This window comes from Protobothrops mucrosquamatus, unplaced genomic scaffold (genome assembly GCF_001527695.2).
Source record: "Protobothrops mucrosquamatus isolate PMUCROS unplaced genomic scaffold, P.Mucros_1.0 scaffold4149, whole genome shotgun sequence".
NCBI classification, from domain to species: Eukaryota; Metazoa; Chordata; class Lepidosauria; order Squamata; family Viperidae; genus Protobothrops; species Protobothrops mucrosquamatus.
The window spans coordinates 19268-26004 of record NW_015390076.1 but is presented as its reverse complement, the minus strand read 5'-3'; the positions used below and the strand labels follow the sequence as shown (position 1 = coordinate 26004).

At 38.5% G+C, this 6737-nt stretch overlaps 1 pseudogene; it reads right to left on the bottom strand.

Moving 5' to 3' along the window:
• Positions 1-617: 617 nt before the first annotated feature.
• On the bottom strand, positions 618-2715 carry LOC107298628 (annotated as a pseudogene).
• Positions 2716-6737: the final 4022 nt, after the last annotated feature.

Sequence of the window (6737 nt, the reverse complement as noted above, 5' to 3'; positions counted from 1 at the left end):
CCACTGAAAATAACGGCTACTTCCACGACACAGTCCCAAGAGCCAGGGATGCACGCCTTCCCCAACATGAGGATCAGAAATCTTAGAAAGAAAGAGGAGGGTGTGAGGCGTGCAGGAACCCAGTATCAGGGAGAAAAAGCCTGTGGAGACCCTGGGGTGGGAAAGACCTGGGCGGCACAAGGATTGGGAAACAGAGCACAGGGTGGGGGAGGCCTAGAGATGCCTACAACAGGCAAACCTGGGCCTGCACTAGGCCTCCAAGAGTTTTCCCCAACCCTGAGGTAGCCAGTATTCCACTTAGCGACTGACACAAGTAATGGCTGCATCAGAGAGATCAGGGTAGTTTAGGAAGGTAGTCTCACTTAATGGCCGTTGCAACAGGCAACCATAATTGCAAGGCCCATGACAGTTATAACTTGAGGACCTTTTCTACGCTGGCTGAGGAATTCTGGGCTTCAAACTCTGCAGGAAACCAAGGTAGAAGACCTGAAACTCCACATGTGGGATTTATATAATCAATATTTCCTTTTTGAGGAAATCCACAACTTCTACAAAAGGAAATGTCCAGTAGTCGCTGCTGCTAACCGGAAATTAGTAGTTAGCCCTTTTCCATTTTCCTTTTCTCTCCACCTACAAGTTTAATCCTGAGACATGTTTGAGTAAAAAGATTCAGACCACAATTCAAATAGTCAATTTCTCAACTAAAGTTTCAATGGGAGATCACAAATGAATTTCAAGCCTTTTCTAAACTCTTCAACTTTTGCCTCATGTGGATTTCCTCGTGTGCAATAAGGGATGATTTATGAGGGAAGTAATGTCCACAGACTGGACATTTGAAAGATTTCTCCACTGTGTGAGTCCTCTGGTGTTTCACAAGACTGGAATTCTCACTGAAACGTTTCCCACAGATAGCACATTCAAAGGGTTTCTCTCCTGTGTGAGTCCTCTGGTGTTTCACCAGGTAAGAATTGCGAATGAAACTTTTCCCACAGAGAGCACATTCAAAGGGTTTCTCTCCTGTGTGAATCTTCTGGTGTATCACAAGGGTGGAATAATCACTGAAACTTTTCCCACAATCAGGACATTCAAAGGGTTTCTCTCCTGTGTGAGTCCTCTGGTGTGCCACCAGGTTGCACTTGTAATTGAAACTTTTCCCACAATCAGGACATTCAAAGGGTTTCTCACCTGTGTGAATCCTCTGATGTTTCACAAGGCTGGAATTCTCACTGAAACCTTTTCCACAATCAGGACATTCAAAGGGTTTCTCTCCTGTGTGAGTCCTCTGGTGTTTCAAAAGGTTGGAATTCTGACTGAAACTTTTCCCACAATCAGGACATTCAAATAGTTTCTCTCCTGTGTGAGTCCTCTGGTGTATCACAAGGCTGAAATTCTGACTGAAATTTCTTCCACAATCAGGACATTCAAAGGGTTTCTCTCCTGTGTGAGTCCTCTGATGTTTCACAAGGCTGGAATTCTCACTGAAACTTTTTCCACAATCAGGACATTCAAAGGATTTCTCTCCTGTGTGAGTCCTCTGGTGTTTCACAAGGCTGGAATTCTGACTGAACCTTTTCCTACAATCAGAACATTCAAAGGGTTTCTCTCCTGTGTGAGTCCTCCGGTGTTTCACAAGGCTGGAATTCTCACTGAAACTTTTCCCACAATCAGGACATTTAAAGGGTTTCTCTCCTGTGTGAATCCTCTGGTGTGTCACCAGGTAGGAATTGTGACCGAAACGTTTCCCACAATCAGGACATTCAAAGGGTTTCTCTCCTGTGTGAATCCTCTGGTGTGTCACCAGGTAAGAATTGCGACTGAAACTTTTCCCACAATCAGGACATTCAAAGGGTTTCTCTCCTGTGTGAGTCCTCTGGTGTGTCACCAGGTGGGAATTGCAACTGAAACTTTTCCCACAATCAGGACATTCAAAGGGTTTTTCTCCTGTGTGAGTCCTCTGGTGTGTCACCAGGTGGGAATTCTGAATGAAACCTTTCCCACAATCAGGACATTCAAAGGGTTTTTCTCCTGTGTGAGTCCTCTGGTGTGTCACCAGGTGGGAATTGCAACTGAAATTTTTCCCACAGATAGCACATTCAAAGCGTTTCTCTCCTGTGTGAGTCCTCTGGTGTGTCACCAGGTGGGAATTGCAACTGAAACTTTTCCCACAATCAGGACATTCAAAGGGTTTCTCTCCTGTGTGAGTCCTCTGGTGTGTCACCAGTTGGGAATTCTGACTGAAACCTTTCCCACAATCTGGACATTCAAAGGGTTTTTCTCCTGTGTGAGTCCTCTGGTGTGACACCAGTTGGGAATTGCGACCGAAACGTTTCCCACAATCAGGGCATTCAAAGGGTTTCTCTCCTGTGTGAATCCTCTGGTGTCTCACAAGGCTGGAATTCTTACTGAAACTTTTCCCACAATCAGGACATTGGAAGTGTTTCTCTCCTGTGTGAGTCCTCTGGTGTCTCATGACATGGGAATTTCTAATGAAACTCACAAAATCAGTACAGTTATATGTGTTCTCCCTGCTGTGAATCCTCTGATGTATCATCACGTTGCCATGCTCACTAAAGTATTACTGCACTAGGAGTGCTTTTATGGCTTTTCTCTTGTGTGGGTCCTTCCATGAACCACAAGGGAGCTGTTCTGACTAAAGCTTTTGCCAAAATCAGATGATTTGTATGGCTTTTCTGCTCTGTAGCTCCTCTTGTGCATAATCAGTTGTGATTTGCAATCTATGCTTTTCTAACAATAGACACAACTATGGAGCTTTTCCACAGCTGATATTCTTGAGGAAGTCAAAAATATGGACAATCCCTTGTTTAGTGGTGCTTTCATTCAATCCGTTTTCTTCCTCACAGTGCGAGGCCTGCATGACTCTCTGCTCTACGTGACTTTCCTACTCACCTTTTCCTCCAACTGATTTCCAGATATTTCCCTCTTTTACTGAATGAAAAATAATCTCCCTTCACTTTTCATGTAATGTATCCTTGAGTTCTGAATAATCTACTTATTCCAGCTTGAAATCTTTCTTGATTTTCTCTTTTTTTCTAAGAGCTGCTGGAGGAGGAGGAGAATTGTGTGGTTTTCTGAAGGAAATGGAAAATATTTTGATTTCTGGCTCGATTTGCCTTCCTTTTCAATGTTGCTTGTTATTCTTAGCTGTCCAGAGTGCTCTTCTTCCCATCCTCTTTTCTATAAGATTTAAGGAAAAGTGTAACTTTAATTTTTATAAAATGGTGAGAGGTGTGAAAAAAGAAGAGAAGTATACATCACAATGAAAAAGCAAACATGCCACAATGATAGAATAATCTTTTACATTGTTTATGATTAATCTGATACATGGAAGACTACCGACATCCATGTTCAAATATCCATTCAATCAAATTCAGTTGTTGATTTGGGTAAACTTTCTTGTTGACTTTGGTAAATCACAAATCCTTAGCAATGCAAAGGGTTATTATCAAATGCATCTGGAAGTGATGGGGATAGATTATATAATTCCAGATATATGCATACAGAGAGAAATATAGACACAGACCTACAAGTGTGTATATGGAGAAAATCTAGTCTTTCAAGCCTGGAAAAATGTCCCAAAATAGTTTACAGTCAAACAGAATAACAGAGTTGGAAGGGATTGGAAGGGACCTTGAAGGAAGAAGGAAGAATTTTAATGGTGGAAATGACGATAAATAAAAAAAAATGTTGATAATGGCAATATATGCACCAAACAATAAACATTTTATCAAAAATTACACAGGAAAATATTGGAAATGGAATATCAAAATATTTCTTTAGCAGAAGGCTTTAACACAGTGGTTCTCAACCTGTCGGTCGGGACCCCATTTGGGGTCGATCGACCATTTCACGGGGGTCGCCAAGCAAGGCTGTCTGCCATTTTTTTGTCCGCCATTTTTTTTCCCCTTTTCCGGCGGGTGCCTTACCTCCCTTGGGCTGGGCCAGCTGGTGGTCAGCATGCTCCGTCTCTGCCGCTTGCCAGCTACGCCTCGGCCGGCGCAGGGGGCGGAACCACGCATGCGCGGCACTCCCGGGCAGGGAAAGTCCTCGACTTACGACCGGTTTAGTCCTCGACTTACGACCGGTTTAGTCCTCGACTTACGACCGGTTTAATCCTCGACTTACCGGTTGGGGCCGCGGCATTAAAAAGGTTGAGAACCACTGCTTTAACACAATTGTGAATGAAAAATTAGATTACAAAAGTAGTAAAATAGGGGGGAAAGGAAGAAAGAGATTACCTAACGTGTTTGTTAAAATGGCAGAAGAAATCTGCGTATAAAATGTCTGGAGAGAAATAAACCCAAAAAAGACTTGGTATACATTTTATTCAAATAGACACAAATCATGGTCTAGAATTGATATGATATGGATGTCCTCTAAATTAAGAACTAATATACATGAGATTGAGATAGAACCCAATATTTGGGCTGACCATAATCCAATAAAGCTCAGTTGGACAGGAGTAAGGAAGAAATCAAGGTGGACATGGAATCAACTCTTATTAAAGGAGAAAGAATTTCAGAAAGAGCAGTAAAGGAAATGGAATTCTTTTTCAAAGAAAATAAATAAGAAGACACTTCACTCCAGTACATGTGGGATACAGCCAAAGCATACTTCAGAGGATTAGCTATAACTTATACGGCTGAAAAGAATAAAGAGAAAAAGCAACAGTGTACAACGCAAAGGGAAAAGTTTAAAAAATTGGAGCTAGAACTTCAAAAAGATCCACAAAAAAACCTCTTAAAAGACAAATGGAGATAATTAAACATAAACTAAACCTAATAAAAGTCAGAAGAGTTGGCTCAACAAATCAGAAGAGGAAAACATTTTTTTTCGAAAATGCAAATAAACCGTGAAGATAGTTGGTTTATAAATTGGAAAAAGAAAGAGAGAAAAAGTTGATAAACAAATTACAACATAAGAAGGGAGATGTGCAACTCCAAAATGAGGCAATAAAAAAATAGTTAAAGAATATTATGAAAAACTATATGACATAGAAAAAAAATATCTCTGGAAAAAACAACACAATATATGGAAAAAGCCAATGTACCAAAAACTTCAGAAAACATTAATAACATGCTAAACGAAAAAATAACAATGATGGAACTGATGGAAGCTATAAAAAGACAAAAAAATGATAAAACTCCAGGACCGGATGGACTACCTGCAGAGTTCTATAAATGCTTTCAAGATACATTAATTCAGACAATATATCATAAACAAACAGCAAAAGTAATTGTAAATGGGGACTATACAGGGAATTTTAATATAAAGAAAGGCACAAAACAAGGATATCCATTATCCCCATTGCTATTTATATTGACATTGGAAGTTTTCAACAGGAACATCAAACAAGACCCAGAAATTAAAGGAATGGAGATAAAAGATGAAAGCTATAAATTACAAGCATTTGCAGATCACTTGGTATTTATGTCAGAAGAACCATTGGAGACAACCCCTAAACTATTGAAAAGGATTGAGGTGAAGATAAATAGAGAAAAAACAAAAGATATAGTTAAAAACCTTACATCTAAGCAAAAAGAACAATTGTCAGAAAAAATGGATTTTCAAATAGTTAGGAAAGTTAAATATTTGGGAATAGAACTAACAGCAAGATGTGCATTGATAAAAGATAACTACATAACATTACTTAATCAAATAAAATTAGATCTAGAAAAATGGAAAATCTTACAACTATCAGTATTAGGAAGAATAGCTACTGTGAAAATGAAGAGTTTACCAAAACTGCTCTTCTTGTTCCAAATAGCACCTATAAAAATAGAGAAGAATTTCTTTGATGATTTAAATACTTTGATTTTGAAATTTATTTGGCAAGGAAGGAAAGCCAGAATTAAACTGAAAATGCTACACGAATCCAAAGAAAATGGAGGATATGAATTACCAGATTGGGTCTTATATTATCAAGCATGCACCTTAATATGGCTAAAAGAATGGATCTCTCTCAGATATAAAAGACTGTTATATCTAGAAGGACATGATCCGCAACTAGGATGGCATGCATTTCTATGGTATAAGAAGAATAAGATTCATAGACACTTTCAAAATCATTATATAAAAAATACACTATTTCTTGTGTGCAAAAAGATAAAAACTTCAAATCTACTTAAGAATCCCAGGATTGCTTTCAACGATGGAAGCTTTTGTTCACCCGAAATAAGTGAAATATGAAAAAATGGACATATAAAGATATTTGCGATACCAAAGGAAAATTAAAATCTAAACAAAAGCTTGTAGACCAGGGTACAGAATTATCATGGTGGCCTCAGTTGGAAATGCAATCGAGCTATGATAAAGATGCGAAAATATATGTTTTTTATAAAAAACAGACAATGTTTGATCAGATATTGTTGACCTCTGATAAAAAAACTGATTAAGAAACTATATAACTTTCTATTAAATTCAAAAATGGAGGATGAACAAGGAAAGAAACAATGATACAATAGGCAGAAAACTTTGGATATAATATTAAATTAGAGAAATGGCAAAATCTTTGGGAAACAAATTGTAAAGTGACCGTGGCAATTTCTTATAAAGAAAACTGATATAAAATGTTCTATAGATGGCATTTGCCACCTGCTAGATTAGCAAAAATGCTTAAAAATATGTCCAGTAAATGTTGGAAATATAATCAAACATATGTGGTGGCCTTGTGTTAAAAGAAAAAAAATGGGGAAAAATATACACTTGGTTAGAAAACA